Here is an 18,346-nt window from a genome sequence, read left to right as displayed (position 1 = left end):
TGATTAAGATTATGCTTAATCTTGCTGTTCTATAAGATGCATGACTTAATAACATATAAAAATTGCTGGTTTAAAAGTAGCACAATTGTGGAAAATAATATACTTTGAGGAAGCAAAGGCTGGATATCAGTCTAACATGCTGTGTAGGAAAACAATATTGTTTTTGGTTTTGGAGAAGAGCCATTTTGTATAAAGAAAAGTGAAAATAAGAGAAATCTGTGAAATTTACTTATAGGATAACATTCAACAAACTTAGTTCAATAGAATCTGCACAGTTTTTTTTTAAAGACTCTCCTTTGTATATACTGAAATTTTCATCAAAGTCTCATTTTTTTTTTCAGCTACAGATTTTTATTAGATGAAGGATGTCTTAGGTTAGCTCAAAGGAAAGTGGTGACAATCGGCAAGCACTCCTCCATACAAGAAAGGAAGCATTCTTGGCTAATGGGGATGGGTAGTTATGATATCTAAAGGTCAGTGTCTTCTGCTTAACTTTCACCACCCAGGAAGATCTTCCCCTTGGCACTCAACATCACCAGTCCTGACATGAAAGGGTCTGCAATGAGCTAGTTCACTTGGCCAACAGTTCTTCCAGTTCTGGCCGAGCTTTGAATCTTCCCTTGAAGTCTTCTTCAGTGTGTTCCTTCACTGACAATCTGACTTCTTCAGGGAGATTGCTTTGGATTATTTCCAAGAAAATCTCTGCAAATGTAGCACTCAAACCACTGATCTGAACCACTCGTTCATGAGTGGTAAGAACTGAGTCCAGGAGCATTTTGTTACGTTGGTCCTGCAGCCACAACACTTCCATGGTTTTGGTGAGCATTGCATAACTTTCCTCAACTTTAATGGATAGATAGTTGCAGAGGTGGTGAACATACTGGACTCTCTGCCAGGGCCATGTCGTATGCAGTCAGGTGAATGTTTAAAACTCCATATTCATAATCTGACCCCAAATTAATGGGTCTCACTTCTACTTTTCCCTTCTTCTTCTTGGGCTCCTGTGCCTTAACTAGGTGCTTGTATCTTCCAATGCCATGGGTAGGCTTTGACTTGTAGTGCTGACTGGTATTTAGCAGAATGCCACCTGCAGAACAGATGGGATTTTCTCCTGAAGTCCTGAGCCTATATATAAAATGTGTCAGGTGGTGATACCTTAAGAGAAAAAAGCCTTGCTTAAAAATGGTATCGGTCTTCAGACACAGCATCTTTCTCAGAGCTCCGTTCATCCTTTGCTGCTGCGGCTGGGAACTGTTTTTTTCCAAAGCCTCATTTTTGTGTTATGTTTGTAAGTGGTCATTTTCAATAGCTTGAATAGTTCTCTCTTTATTCATTAAAATGAATAAAGCTGATTTTGATAAGAAAAAAACCTTGAGGGGGATCCCTGGGTGGCTCAGCGGTTTAGCGCCTGCCTTTGGCCCAAGGCGTGATCCTGGAGTCCAGGGATGGAGTTCGGGCTCCTGGCATGGAGCCTGCTTCTCCCTCTGCCTGTGTCTCTGCCTGTCTCTCTCTGTGTCTATCATGAATAAATAAATAAAATCTTAAAAAAAAAAAAAAAGAAAAAACCTTGAGTTTAGACTTCATTCATATATTCACATAATATTTAGAATCAACTACTGGATAAATTATTGCCTTCTGTATAACAAACTACTTCAAAGTTAGTAGCTTAAATCAGCCCTTTTACTGCTTATGGTTCTGTGTGTGGGTCAGGAACCATGCAGACCTTCTCAGAGTTGGTTTGTCTCTTCCTGTGGTGTTAAGCCAGCTCAGCTGGACTGTAGGATCCAATTTGGCTTTACTCATATATGTCGTTATTGCTAAGGGGGGACTAAAAAGTCTGAAAACTGTCTAGTCCTCTTTGTAGTCTCACATTTTTCAAGGTCTGTCCATGTCTTCACACTGTAGTGGGGTGGGGAGTCAAAGTTTTTTACATGACGACTCAGGTTCCAAGGGACCTAAGACACTTTATTACTTAAAGTAAGTCACAAGGATAGCAAAGCACATCAGAGAAAACGTAATAGATCCATCTCTCAATAGGAGGTGCAGCATGTGGATATAGAAAAGGAAGGAATTATTGGTAGCAATCTTTGTAAACAATTTGTCACAACTACCAAATCCTATACTGTATTCTGCATAAACTGTTCATTTTTTTTGTCCCTATGGTTATGCCTCCATGTTAACTTGATCTATAACTTATCTCCCAAGGCCCATTGCAAATATCTCTCACACATCAAATTTTACATATGGGTCTGACACATATCTTAGAAGATTGATCCTCACCTTGAAAAGAGTAAAATTATATCTCTTTCTTTTTAACATTTTTGTTTACATTTTATATAATTCTTTTGGCAACCCTGAAAACAAATGAAGCACTAAGTCCAGTGGTCAGTAAATCATAATCGCACCTGAGTTAGGAACATCATTTGACATAGTATATTATCTGCTGTTTCTTGAAACCCCTTTTCACTTGGCTTCAGAGTTAATACACTCTGATTTTATTGCTACCTCACTGGTCTCCAGCTCTTTATTGTCCTTGATGGATTTATCTTTTTTTTTTTTTTTTTTTTTTTAGTAAAAAGTGTGAGGCTTGAATATACAACCCTGAGATTAAGACCTGAACTGAGATCAAGAGTCAGACAATTAACTGACTGAGACACCCAGGTGCTCCTCTCCTCTTCTTGATGGCAAATTTTTATAAAGTCCCAGAGCTCAGTGCTGTGACCTCTTTTCTTCATATTCATAATTTCCTTCCTCTCATCTATACTAATGGCTTCAATGTCATCTATAATTATCAATCCAAATTTATACTTCTCTACCTTTTAGAAGTATATATCCAACTAGCTAGTTAATATTCCTACTTGAATGTCTAATGAACACCCAACATTTCTAAAATCAATATCTTTATTTTTAAATTCTACTTCCATCTGCTGCTCTACCAGTTTCCTCATGGGATTAAATGGTACCACTTGCTTAACCTAAAAATCTTATAATCATCTTTAAATCCTTTCTTTTTGTCTCATCCCTCATCTCAACAATCAAGAATTGTCCTTTAGATTTACTTTCAAAATGTATACTGACATTGTATCACCGTATTCACTCCTAATGATCTTCTCTAAACCACCATCATCTCCCAATTAGACCACTATGGGGTCATCTCAGCTCTCCTTCCTGTTTCTACTCTTTAAAGAAAAAAAATCATTGGAGTATACATGATATATAATGTTACATTAATAGTATTTCTATACACTAATATTGCAGAAAGAGAAATTAAGAAAACAATTTCATTTACAGTTGCACCAAAAAGAATAAAATAACTAGGAATAAAATGAAGAAGGTAAATCCATAATCGTGAAAACTATAAAACACTGATGAAATTGAAGGTGATGCCAACAAATTGAAAGATATACCATGCTCATGGATTAAAATAATTAACATCTCTAAAATGCTCATAGGTATTCAATGAAATCTCCATAAAAGCACCAACAGCACTTTTCACAGAACTAGAACAAATAATACAAAAATTTTTAGGGAACCACAAAAGACCCTGGGTAGCTAGAGCAATCCTTAGAAAGAACAATAAAGCTGTAGGTATCACAATTCCAGATTTCAAGATATACTACAAAGCTGTGGTAATCAAAACAGTATGGTACTGGCACAAAAACAGACACATAGATCAATGGAAATGAATAAAGTCCAAAAATAAATCCCATTTTCATTATTATTCCCCTATAACCTTTCTTCACAATCAGTTGGAATAATCTTTTAAAATTTGTCATTTTTTTCTCAACTCAAAATCCTATGAAAACATTTTATTACACTGAGAATATTATCCAAATTTTCTTAACATGGATACATTGTTCCAATGTGCTCTCAGTTCTCACTATTATAAATCTAAGCATTTTCTGTGTCCAGAAAATATGTCCAGCATGTTCTCAACCCCAGGCCTTTGAGCCTGCTAATTATTCTCTCTGGAATAATCTTTTAGATATTTGTTAGAGCTTGCTCTCTCACCACCCACAGGTGTTGGCTCAAACTGTATCACAGAATGTTCTTTCATGAATATCCTACCTCAAAGGGCAAGTCATTCTTATTACTCTTTTTCACATCACCTAGTTTTATTTTCTTTTCATAATTTTTAAGAAATAAATATCATAGTTTATATGTGCTAAATTTTTAGGGAGATAAGCTCAAAACCCAGGAGTCAGGGGAGATTCCTGGGATGAGAGATTTTAATTTAGTGATTAATTTCTAAGTCTCCAACATTAAAAATTCATTTCAGAACTAAGCCATTCTATTCAAAGTATATGTAACAAAAGTCTCATTAACCACAGCCTTCCTCTCCTCTGTATTTTTAATTTAGGGGTTATGAGACAAAATCTCTGAAATAGGTGTCAGAATACTAATGCAACATCATTCATTAGCAATGCAACATGGAGTAAAATTTCTAAACTTCTCCAGATGTCAGTTTATGGACATTTAAAATGGGGATGGGGCGACTAGATGGCTCAGTCAGTTAAGCATCTGCCCTTGGCTTAGGTCACGATCTTGGGGTCCTGGGATCCAGCCCAGAATTGAATTCCCTGCTCAGTGGGGAGTCTGCTTCTCCTTCTCTCTATACCCCTGCCCCATCTCCCACTTGTGTGTTCTCTCTCAAATAAATAAATAAAATCTTAAAACAAAAATAAAATAGGGCACACTTGGGTAGCTCAGTTGGTTGAACTATGCCTTCTGTTGGGGTCATGATATTGGGGTCCTGGGACTGAGCCCCACATCGGCCTCCCTGCTCAGTGAGGAGCATGCTTTTCCCTCTCCCTCTGCCCTTCCCCACTACTTGTGCTTTCTCTCCTGTACTCTCTCTGTCATATAAATACAATCTTTTCAAAAAGTAAAATAAAATAGGGATAAAAAAGCAACTGTTTTGCACTTTATTTTTTAAGATTTTATTTATTTATTTAACAAAGATTGGGCACCAGCAAAGGGAGTGGCAGAGGAAGAGGGAGAAGCAGGCTCCCTGCTGAACAGGGAGACCAATGTGGGGCTTGATCCCAGGATCCTGGGATCATGATCCCAGCTGAAGGCAGATGCTTAACTAACTGAGCCACCCAAGTGCCCCATTTTTTTAATGGAGCTGTTGTGAAGAAAGGGTAATGTTTAATGTTTTGAGCACAGTGCAAATGTTTTATTAGCACCTATTGACTACAAATCTATTTTATTCACTGCATTGGAATATTGTGTGTGTATATATATATATATATATATATATATATATATATATATATACACACACACTCTCACTTCCTACCCTAGCTGAGGTTAATGTATGTGTATATATATATATATATGATCTAGGGTCTCTTTCTTTGGTTTTAATAATAATAGGTGTTTGTGAGGATACTTGGGATAAAAGAGTGACTCTTTGTTTCTCTCTTAGCTTAGTTCCTTTTAAAAATATATTCTTTATTTCTGTCTTCTTTTGGGGGAATATTAAAACTCAATGCCAAAGAAAGCAAATGAAAATGTTTAAAGTAACACAACTGAAATTTTAACACATCAGCGTTCAGTATATCAATTAATAACTGCTACAACTGTACTACATGAAGATGTTTAAGAATAGATTAACAGATGTGTTGAGTATCAGCAAACAAATTGGTAGGATAATTAATTTAGACCCCTACTTCTGCTTTCCAACACCAGTCTCCTCTAGAAACATTTTTTTTTTTCTTTTTAGGTTAGAGTACAATCACAGCAAGCCATAATTGTCACTTACATTCACCTCATTCATGTGGCTTGTTGTTTAAACTTGAAATATATTTCTACTGACACAGCAACAATAGAACTATCAATGGATGAAAACCATTTAAATGTTCCAAAACTCTTCTGAGTTTTGGGCCTTTCACTTCCCATAAAAAGGAAATAAGTTGGTTGGCATTAAGCATCATTTTTAAAAATAATTATGCATTTCAAAAGCTTCTTTGGAGATTGAACAATGAAATGTTATTGAAAGGTAAGAAAATTATATTTTTGAATTTACAAAAATGTGTATTCTCTTAATAGAAGATATAAAATACACTGCATGGTGGCATCTAATAGTTTAGATTGATGGAATTTACATTAGTTTTTAAAGAAGTTCAATTTAAAATTCACTTTTTTCATTATCTTATCACTTTAACCAGACATCTGCAATTTTTCAAACATTTCAATTCAAATAGTAAGATTTTTTTTTTCAGGGAAATCATCTATCACAAAAAAACAAAAACCAAAAGCTCTGGCAGGTGACCCACGGTAACTTAATAAATGTGCCAACTGTATTCTTTCTGATAAACTTCAATCCACTGAATAGACTGCAAAGTTTTCAGGGCTATAAGTTTGCTTTTAAAAGAACCCTTGGCCAAAGTTCTTCAACTAAGAGTGAGTCTAATTACCTCTTGTAGATGTTCATCAGTAATAACAGGATTCAGGTGTTTTCAGGAATTCAGCTTTTATTCCATTGAAGTAGCTAAAATGTTACTTTCACTTCCTACCCTAGCTGAGGTTAATGTATGCTTGAGTTTAGTGAGTATTTGGCATGCATATTTGGTCAATTTACCTCAGTTCATTTATTTTTGAGTTTATCTAAAAAATGTGATGGTGGATATTTTGTTCAGAAAGGCAAAAATAATATGCTAAGAAAAAACTGAGTAGTTTTTTGTAGTGTACATTAAATCATTATGTAGTGTAATTAAATCATTATGACCATGCTCAAATCTAATTTTTCATTAGAAAAATTAGGGAATAAATTGGATGAGATTCTTAGAGTAAACTATGAATGGAAAATTATTGTATATTTGGTGCTTTTTCAATTACCATAGATCTAATTTGATTATTTATGTCCATTATTAAGTTTACATTAGTAACTCATATTTAGAGGAAAATAAGAACTGATTAAAATATTTTAGACCTAAGGTACATTCTAGGTGCAAGAAAATACTATATTTTGTACACACATCATTTTGTTTTCTCAGGGTAAAATATATGTTTTACTGTTTATAATCATGTATAGCAGTAATTGCAATCTTGTCAAATTGATAATGAAAAACAGAACACTAAGATTTCCTAAAAAGTACAAAGTGTATCTGGTGAAAAATTTTTTTAATTTATTTTTTATTGGTGTTAATTTTACCAACATACAGAATAACCCCCAGTGCCCGTCACCCATTCACCCCCATCCCCCGCCCTCCTCCCCTTCCACCACCCCTAGTTCGTTTCCCAGAGTTAGCAGTCTTTATGTTCTGTCTCCCTTTCTGATATTTCCCACAAATTTCTTCTCCCTTCCCTTCTATTCCCTTTCACTATTATTTATATTCCCCAAATGAATGAGAACATATAATGTTTGTCCTTCTCCGACTGACTTACTTCACTCAGCATAATACCCTCCAGTTCCATCCACGTTGAAGCAAATGGTGGGTATTTGTCGTTTCTAATGGCTGAGTAATATTCCATTGTATACATAGACCACATCTTCTTTATCCACTCATCTTTCGATGGACACCGAGGCTCCTTCCACAGTTTGGCTATTGTTCTGGTGAAATTTTAACATAAACTAATATACATTTGTGAAGGATAGAGCTGATTTATAGCTGAACTGAAAAAGCTCTAACTTCATCACTGGGGAGGCCTGGATGTTTGGTTTTGGCCGCTCCTGGCCATGATAAGTGCTATAGAATTTATGATGTGCTTTTCAAAATCTTAAATTCCTCTGGCAATGGAATTTTATTAACGGTTTCTATCTGCATAATAGTTTAGATGGCTTGATGTGCCTATGTGACTAGAAGGACATAAAGCCCCTGCTGGGAAATTCTGAAGAGATATTGAGGATGGCCACAAGATTCATTCTCTATTCATCTTGACATTCACTGGAGACTTTATATGTTCTAGAAATGGCTTCTTGTCTCACCCCTTTGCCCTGACCCCTGCACCAAACTCAGTAATTCTCTATCTCCCACTTCCATACCTCTGCTTACTGTCAAAATTTACTTAAAAACTCAAAATTATAGTCTCTTCAGCTATTAAGAGGCAATGAAGTGAGGGAGAAAAGTTATTACCATCAAGTTTCATGTATTATGATTATAATATAAACAGTCTGATGATGCAACTGAAGAAAAAGAACAATGGAAATAATTTCTTCAATAAAAGCAAGATTATTATAAAATATACCAAGTAATTTTTGTAAGTATATCCAAAGCTACATTATTAAGAAAAATTCTAGGAGAAAAACATGGATATTTATGATAATTCTTTTTTTGTATGATAATTCTTAATAGCAAAAAAGAAATTTTTTTAAACAGGAAGTAAAATTAGAAGCTTTTATTTAATATATTCATGTTATTGAGCAAAGTAGGAAAATGCTATGTGTACCATGTAACAAATTTAGTAAGCAGATTATTAAATCTAGTTTAAAACATGCTTTTGCTCCATCATGTCTGCCAGAAGCAATATTTCCATGCTGAATATTTTGTACTGAAACATTCTTTTAGCCTTAGGGAGCTCATTTATTGTGATTCATACTGTACTTTTTTTTTTAGCAAGTACATTATATAGTTCTTGTACCTTTATAAATAACAAACAAGTGGAATATTTAAATAAAAAATATAGTAAAAATTATTACTCGTTTTCAAAATTTGTCAAATACATTAATATACCATATTGAAGACTGAAATAGTTTCTTATATTTGGCATTATTGTCTATATTTCTAGTTGTTTCCTTAGGAATTTGTTTGGAAGTTCGGGCTAAAATTGACGAATTTACTCACTGGATGCTGATTGCAGTTCAGGCAGAGGAAAGAATTCTCCTTTTGTTGCATCCTGACCACGGAGTATGATGTAGCAAAGGCCACCTCTGGGACAGTAGTCTCAATTCAGCCTGTGGGACATTTAGAAAATGAGTCTATTTTTTGTTACACTCATACAGGCAGAGAATTACAAGCCAGAATGAATTGTTCTCCTCATTCCTTTTTTTTCCCCAATAACATGCGTATTTCTCAGTTCAGCACTTTGATTATGAAAATTATTTAACCATCCCTTTAAGTACAATCATAGTAATCTATTTTTAGTCTGGAAAGACTTTGTTTAAATGAAAGGTGCACTATCCCTTTTGATTCTATTTTAAAATTCTCTAGTTAAAGAACTCCAAATTTGTTCCAATAACAGTGAAATTTAAGTGTGAAATTGAACAAGCTGGTCTCATAAAGGACGGGGTGTGGCTTTGATCCTTAGCCTGCCTCACACCGGTTCAGAGAGCTGCAGACCCAGGGCTGAAAGCAGACAAACCACACCAGAACCATCCTCTGTCATTAATTTGTCTCAAAGTGGGAAGGTTTGAGGGCTGGGGGGAGGTGGGGAGGGTGATGTGGGGATGGTCTGTGTTTTCAAGAGTGGGGGAATGATGTTTAAACACAAAAATATTTTTTTTTTCATTTCCAGAAAAAAAAATAGTAAATCTATTCTAGTAAATAGAATAGTAAATCTCAGTTCTCTACCCCATCCAACCACATCAGTGCCATCAGGATATGGAGTTGTAGGAATGAATGCGCTTCCAGAATCGATCCATAAGAAGTTCATGTTTAATTCAGCTTTGTTATTTTGTGTATTTGATTTTCTGCTTAATCTTTATAATCAAATTTTACTAGTCTGTCATGTTCTAGTAAATTTACTATTCCTAGGATTGCTTAATCTTTTCTTTGTCTTGGCTTCCTTTGGCAAGTTTTTGTTTGTTTTAATTTCGCTTGTTTGTTCAGTGTTTTTTTTTTTTTTTTCTTTTAGCTACGGAATCCATGTTCCTTCTTTCTTCCTTATAAGGTACTTTGCTGCAGTTCTATTCAACCCTCTTTAAATGTCTCTTTCTGAAATGAGCCATGTTTATTACCTAAGGCATATGTCTTTATTTTTAATTAGATGACATACTCACATATTGCCCCCATCTATTTGTCATTTCAAATGCCACAAGAAAAAGGTTAGGAAAACTAAGTAATTGTCTCTGAATGCCAGTTTTGCTTTCTAGAATCATATTTGTCTACGTGCTTGGAATTGGGTTCATAGATAGCCTCTTCAGATACAGCTTTTGGTTCAAGAATCTTTGACTTCATCTGTGAAAGAAATAATGGCAGTTTTTCTCAAAGACGTATTTTGGTCTGTCAGTAAACAGTAGATTATCAGAAGATCACTCTTGCCTCTAGCTATCACACAGAGCTGCACAGCTTGTTACAATAGATAAATTCGTGTTCTCACAGATCATTAGGCACATTTTGAAAAGGAACTCTGGAGCCTGCCATTTCACATACTGTAAACAAAGTACTAGATTGTGAATTAAAATGTAAGCAATCATTTCACAAGCATTGTTTATTGTTTCTCGAAATTTTTTCCCCTAATATGCCCATATATAAAGCAGCGGCAGGCTTTAATATTCCCAATAGGATATTCTTCTGACTACTTTTTCTCTAAAGATATTTTGGTAGCAAACGACTTCAGAACTTGATTTTATTAAATTTTCTTGCCTGAACAGAGATCATTTAAGAGCAGGGACTGATATACTCATTACTATAAGTCTCTTACATATCTTACTCAAAAGAATTTAAATGTGCCCAATGGTCATATTTCAATAAATATCTTACATATTTTATATCTTTATATTATTTGTCTCACAGAGAATCACTGTGTTGTGTGCATGCCCACTCTTGTCCATGAATCATTACTTGTACCCTGATGTTTTAGTAAGTTCTATTATTTTCATGGTATCATTAAATAAATGTTCATTATTCTTGGTATTTATAAATCAATGACATGTTTTGAATGCTAAAGAAAGTCACATTTCAATAGATCAAAGCACATATTTTCAAGGAATATAAAATTATTTTTAATTATATAAGTGCTTTTAATAATAGACCAGTTTAAAGAGAAATGAAAATTAAAAAGACAGTTTGAAAATGCCACAAATTACTATTAAAAAGACATGTGACTTCTTATTCCTGATGAGGCATGTTTCAAAATATCATAATTTCCTGTTTATTCGTGTATTTCAGTTATTATTTTCTAAACTCCTTAAGTTAAAAAAAAATCTTTATTTGTAAATCAAACACTTGCTAGAAATAACACAGTGCCCAGACTATTAGAAGTGTAAGTAGTTCAAAAAAATTAGGAAATAGACTCTACCATCAATACCAGTGTAACAAAGGTGAATTTTTAAAAGCTAGTTTCTGATGATATACAATGTTATAAATGAAAGGGCTTAATTCCTTATAGTGATGGGAATTAGAGTGGTTTTCAGTCATAAACCATTTGATTACTACAAAGAGAGTTAATCTAGGATGGCTAAGGAAATACACTGGTAAGGTTTTAAACAATTATTTATGTTGATATATTGGTAACTGGGTACTCTGGGACTAGACATTTGTATTTCTGACTCATTAATATGGACGAAGGTGATACTTTGCAGATTCCAGATACATTATCCTGTGACTCTAAGGATTGGACCTGATATCTATCTTTGGAGAAATCTCTTATGTTTGGAAGTAGTTATGTGGACACCATTATTCTCTTCCTACATCATAACATGCTTTATGCTGCTATCAGGATTATATTCCAAAAATAAAAATCTGTTCTCAGACAAATATATGAAGACTCCCATAACTTCAAATCAAGCTAACTTTTATCCCTTAATATAATATGCAAGTCTCTGGAATATGTGATTTAACTCTCTCTCTCCAGTTACCATAGCTCAAACTTGATGAACCTCTTATCTCCCAAACAGATTACACAATTTTGTACCTCAAAGCTACTGCTTTTACCATTGCCTGGGGTTCTACCCTATACCACATTTGGCAATTTTATTTTCTGTCCTTGAAGACCCAGATCAAAACGTACCTACCTCAGCAAACTCTCAAATAATTGCATGATCTAAATTATGGGACTCCCTTATTTTGGTCCTCTAGCATTTTCCTCATTTCTCCTATACAATAGGATGTTATGAGAGTGTCTGCACTGAATTTTGACACACACAAGACAAAGACTTTATATTCCAAAATCGGGGATGCCTGGGTGGCTCAGCGGTTGAGCATCTGCCTTTGGCCCAGGGCGTGATCCTGGGGTGACTGATCAAGTCTTACATAGGGCTCCCCATAGGAGCCTACTTCTCCCTCTGCCTATGTCTCTGCTTCTCTCTCTGTGTCTCTCATAAATAAATAAATAAAATAAAATAAGCTCCAAAATCAGTACCTACATTGACTAATGAGATTTTTAATAAATAAATAAATAAATAAATAATACCAATAAAGGTTGTATTTTTATCTTCACTTTTATTAAATATTTATAAATAATAAGACAAAGTGTTATAAAATCCATTCACTCTGCATATACTATTTAATGAGAACTAGCAAAAACCATCTTTCATTAAAAACACAAATGACAATATGAATTACTTTTGTCCTGTTATACTTTATATGAGTAATAAAATAAGCATGTATACATTAATTAAAATATTAAAGTGATATATTTAATTTTCAGATGAAAAAATATGTTTCTCTTACAGAATCTATCAAATATATACATACTGTCCTCCTGTTCAACCTTCGGTATCATATAAATTAACTAGAATTTGCACAATTTTAAAGAGTAATGCTGTCAAGAGTATATTCTGTGCAATGAAAGCTTCATTAGTATAATAACCTCAGTCTATGTATGTAACCTATAGACAACCTTCAAGAATTTTAAAGTTTACTTGTTATATTTTGTCCTACATTAATCTCTAGTGTCTCATTTCACTCATTCCAGTCTTTCTCTATTAATTTTCTAACTATTTTATTTATTTATTTGAGAGAGAACACATGAGCATTATTCTCATATGGGGCAGAGGGAGAAGCAGACTCCCTGCTGAGCAGGGAACCTAATTCAATGTGGGGCTGGATCCCAGGACCCTGAGATCATGACCTGAGCAGAAGGTAGATGCTTAACTGACTGATCCACCCAGATGCCCCAGTCTTTTTCTATTATTTATCAACAAATACTTTTGAAAGTATTTTTAGGGATCCCTGGGTGGCACAGCGGTTTAGCCCCTGCCTTTGGCCCAGGGCGCGATCCTGGAGACCCGGGATTGAATCCCACTTCGAGCTCCCGGTGCATGGAGCCTGCTTCTCCCTTTGCCTGTGTCTCTGCCTCTCTCTCTCTCTCTCTGTGTGACTATCATAAATAAATAAATAAATAAATAATTTTTAAAAAGAAAGTATTTTTACTTTAGTTCTTATTTATGTAACCAATCAAAAACTGACCACAGAACCACAGCATTTTTTGTCAAGTGTAAAAAAGCACACATACCAAACACACATACACCTGTACATGGACACACACCTACAAAATAGGAGTATCATCTCCTTTGCTTTAAGTACTATACTATTAAGGTATATCTATTTCATTTTGGTGAGGCAAACCCCACCATACTAATAAATACTTGAAAGTATTATTTATGTGTTTGCTAGCTTTTGTCACCTTCAACATTATAAGACATATCATCTTGGTCCTACATTAATGTTTTTTACAGATACATTCATTTAACTATTTTCAAGGACTTTTACCTTAATAAAGACAGAGGAAAATAAAAATATCTGGAAAAATGATGTTAACTGAAGATATTTCTATATGTATCATAAGGAGGGATTTTCTGGCTAATATCCCCGGGAAAATGGAAGTTGAGAGAGGTGAAGATGGGCATTTGCAACTGCTCTTTCTCAGGGAATGTTTGAGGATTTGGAAGAGATATCTATGAGCCAAAGTAGCATTTCTAATCTCTGTAATGGGAAAAAGGCTAGTGGCAGGACTATATGCTGGGCTTGGATCTATAGTAGGGAGAATGACAGGAGCACCAGGAAGTCCACAGCATCAAAATCCAGAATCACAGCACCTCTTTATTTTTTATTATTATTATTATTTTTTAAAGATTTCATTTATTTATTCATGATAGACAGAGAGAGAGAGAGAGAGAGACAGGCAGAGACACAGGCAGAGGGAAAAGCAGGCTCCATGCCGGGAGCCCAATGCAGGACTCGATCCCGGGACTCCAGGATTGTGCCCTGGGCCAAAGGCAGGTGCTAAACCGCTGAGCCACCCAGGGATCCCCCCACAGCACCTCTTTAGAGTGAGGTTTGATGAGAAGAAAAGTAATCTCACCTGTACTCCATTCCCCACCTTGCCCTATATGACCCTATACGACTGCCCAGGCTCTCACAAGCAGGCTAAGGAGAGCTGAGAAACATATAACAATGTAATACCACTGAATTTCAGCAAAAATCATGAGGAATACAAAAAGATAAGAAAATAGTGTAAAGGGACAAAGCAACAATCAGATTCACATGTTTCACAGAACTATCAGAATTAAAATTTATTATCAGTGATATGCTAAAGTTTCTAGTGTAAAAAAAGGTATAAAAAAAGAAATGTAGGAGCATCAATAACAAGATTTTATATAATATTTCCATATCTTCTTCATAGTCATTATTTTCTCAATCAGTATTACTTCAAACTTGTTAAACCCACTAACTAAAGATATGGTAATATGTCATAATTGATGAACATATATCTTAGACCAAAAAAAGAATAATGAACTTAGATTTTATTTGAATTTATGAAAGCCTTAATATTGTGATTTTCAAAAGAAGAAAATATTGACGCCATATACTAATCATAAAGCACATGTTGAAAATATTTAAGATAATGAGTATTTTACAAATAATTCATATGTAACATTGCTTCTTTCCTAGAAATATTTTAATGCCTTCTTCTGGTATATTTTTGTAAATTTCATTTTGAAATATTTTGAATTTACAGAAGACTTACCAATGCTAGGAATTCCCATAAAGCTTTCAGTCGGCTTCTCTTAATCTTAAAATCTTACATAACCAAAACAAAACAAAACAAAAAACCTACATAACCATGGTATATTCCTCAAAACATACGTTAACTTTAATACAATACTAACTAAACTACAGACTTTGATTTTATTTTCCAATGAACATTCCTTTTCTGTTCCAGGACACAACCATGGGTAACAGGTTGCACTTAATCATATCTCTTAGATCTTTTCTAATCTCTGACAGTTCTTATTCACCACGACTAACATTTTTACAGAAGATATATCTTTTGCAGAACGTCCCTCCATTTTGGTTTGTCTAATGTTTTCTTACAATTAATAAATGTATTTTTAAAGATAAATTTGTAAACTTCCTTTGTAAACTTTCTTACTAACTTATCCATTGATGTTTTCCTTTCATATAAATGTTCTATATTCAGAGCCTCCACGTTTGTGCAGACCAAAGAATAATATTAGGGTACTTCATATGAACTGTAGTGCTGTATTTACTTATTCACATAGTCCCCAGAAAGCAAAAATAGTTTATTGTTGAAGTGTGATTTACTTTAATCACTAATCAATCTGAAGACAATTGTCACTGATGTATATGTTTTAACAAACTACTTATCTCTATAGCAACATTTTAAATAGTAACTTTCTATTAGGATACCACGTGACTGTATCCTGCAACTGCCTCTTCTCTGAACATCACTACCCAAATCAAAAGAGATAGGAATGCAATCCCCAAAACTGTCAAACAGATAATTCCATGGTAAAATGCATTAAGGAAAAATGATTATGCAACTTTCCATCTTTGGGGCAATATACATTAAAATATTAAATAGATTATAAAATAAACTTCAATAAAGTCTTCCTATGCTTCCTCCTTTACTAATGGGAATTTGCTTAATAAATTTAATATGCCAGTTTTAGCATTAAAATTCTGTAAGAATATAGCATTATAAAAGCTGTCTACTCCTTTCAACTCTAATATTCTATTATTAGATAAAATTTTGTAAATTGTTAATTAACAACTTGATCTAAAAAGTGGTAAAAATAATTTACATTCATTATTATGCCTACAGATGTGAGAAATATAATACATTTTACAAAATTTTAAATACCATGTATATTGGCTTTCGTAAGCAAAATTTTGCAAATTTCTTTTCATTTATTTTCCTAAGGCATGGAGACTCAACTAAAAATGAGATTTTTCCTGGAGTACATGTGAAATAGGGTACCACAATAGAAATTAGTAAAAACAGCAATTATCTCTACTCACTACCTATTTGAACATTTTATTTTCAATTATTCAGGTATTACTGACACCTTCTCTACATACAAATATTCTGAAATTTATATTTAGTCAGTCATTTGTACATGCTCTTTTCAATGTAAAACTTAACTCCTTAGTCACTGATACAATATTGGATTTTATAATGTGCTTTTAAAAATAATATGGTATTATCATTTTGACAATTGAAAGTTATTTTTATTTTTTAAAGGTTTTATTTATTTATTCATGAGAGGCACAGAGAGAGAGAGAGAGAGAGAGAAGGGCAGAGACACAGACAGAGAGAGAAGCAGGCTTCCTCCAAGGAGCCTGATGTGGGATTCAATCCCGGATCCTGGGATCACACCCTAAGCAGAAGGCAGACGCTCAATCACTGAGACACCGAGGCATCCCAAAAATTATTTTTAGATTCAGAGTCCTGTTCAAATCAGAAAGGCCCCGAAATAGACGTTCTTTATCAGGTGATAAAAAAAAAAAAAAAAAAAAAAAGAACGAAGAAAAAAAAGAAAAGAAAAGAAAAGAAGAAAAGAAAAGAAAAGAAAAGAAAAGAAAAGAAAAGAAAAGAAAAGAAAGAAAAGAAAACACGAACTAGGGGTGGTAGAAGGGGAGGAGGGCGGGGGGTGGGAGTGATTGGGTGACGGCACTGGGGGTTATTCTGTATGTTAGTAAATTGAACACCAATAAAAAAAATAAATTAGAAAAAAAATGTTAATGAAAAAAAAAGAAAAGAAAAGAAAGAAAAAAGAAAAGAAAAGAAAAAAGAAAAAGAAAAAGAAAAAGAAAAAGAAAGAAAAAGAAAACAGTTCATATTCTTGTATGCTCAGGAAAACCTGTGAAGTAGGGCAATTTATTTTTAACTTCCTCTTTCCTCTCTTACTGTATTCTTCTTAATTATACCACTCTTTCCTGGATCTAGTGTCCATATGTTTCGGTTTCAGAAACTGTATTTGTCCAATTTCAATAATTATCATCCAAAATCACTCCTTCTTGGCCACACACTAAACCTTGGAAACTATGACCCATCTTGGGTGCTTTTCCCAGTTGCTCAATTTAACATTCAGACCATATTCAATATAGTCAACAATTGCGTGTTACCCACTCAACTTTAACAGAAAAAAAAAATCAGGTTTAATTCAATAAAGAATTCACACATCTTCTTAGTGGGGAAGATATTGGATTCAAATACATTTTCAGGTGATTCTTAAAACTATGCTGAAATGCGGGCAATCAGATTTGATATTGAGACAAAAGAACTTGCAATGTATATTTTTAGCAGAAGTGCTTTAAAAATTATTCATTTCTTATATAATTTTATGTTTAATTTGTATACTAAACTAAAAATGAAATTTTTCCCTGTACTAATGTACCACTCAGCATTTTTCCACTATGACTTTAATTCTATTGCCTTTTCCTATTTGTTATGCAGTCATTTAATTTCATTCACCTCATTCCATGTAGCAGTTTCTATTTTATAGATCTTAAAAATTGTATCAGTTAAAGAAACAAATTCTGATAGTACAATGCTTTACTTCATAACTTCTTCTGTTCATACTATGGATTTACTAATATGTTAGAATTCTTATAGTGGAATTACCTAATTAAGGATGAAATTTATTTCACTTATTTTTTCCCTTGGTGAGAAATGCAAATTTATATTTTAGAAACCTGTTATTTGGCTGGAAAGACTAAAACAGTGAAAATAAAAATACTCTAGTAGTCTGGAAACGAAAATCATAATATAGTAAATTAAAATAAATATTTTATAAATAAAAGCATACAAAAGTCCATTAGAAAGATAGAAAATGAAAAATAGCTTAAAATTCCCTGAACAATTTTATGTCTAAAGGAAGAAAAATTTTGAAGTTCTTTAGATTTCAATTAAAAGATGGCTTTTGGGGGCAGCCCGGGTGGCTCAGTGGTTTAGCACCACCTTCAGCCCAGGGCCTGATCCTGGAGACCTGGGATCAAGTCCAACGTCAGGCTCCCTGCATGGAGCCTGCTTCTCCCTCTGCCTGTGTCTCTGTCTCGTGTGTGTGTGTGTGTGTCTCATGAATAAATAAAATCTTTAAAAAATGGCTTTTGGAAAAGAAAAGTTATTGAATGTATTCTCTTAAAAACTGCAAACCAGGGAAGCCTGGGTGGGTCAGTGGTTAAGCATCTGCCTTCAGCTTAGGGCATGATCC

General features: G+C 34.0%; 1 pseudogene; it reads right to left on the bottom strand.

Annotated features, from left to right (window-relative positions):
* Positions 1-328: 328 nt before the first annotated feature.
* LOC140639377 (large ribosomal subunit protein mL48 pseudogene) lies at positions 329-1,251 on the bottom strand (annotated as a pseudogene).
* Positions 1,252-18,346: the final 17,095 nt, after the last annotated feature.

Source organism: Canis lupus, chromosome 9 (genome assembly GCF_048164855.1).
Source record: "Canis lupus baileyi chromosome 9, mCanLup2.hap1, whole genome shotgun sequence".
Lineage (NCBI taxonomy): Eukaryota > Metazoa > Chordata > Mammalia > Carnivora > Canidae > Canis > Canis lupus.
Note: the sequence above shows the minus strand (reverse complement) of the source record. Positions and strands in the feature narration are given on the sequence as shown.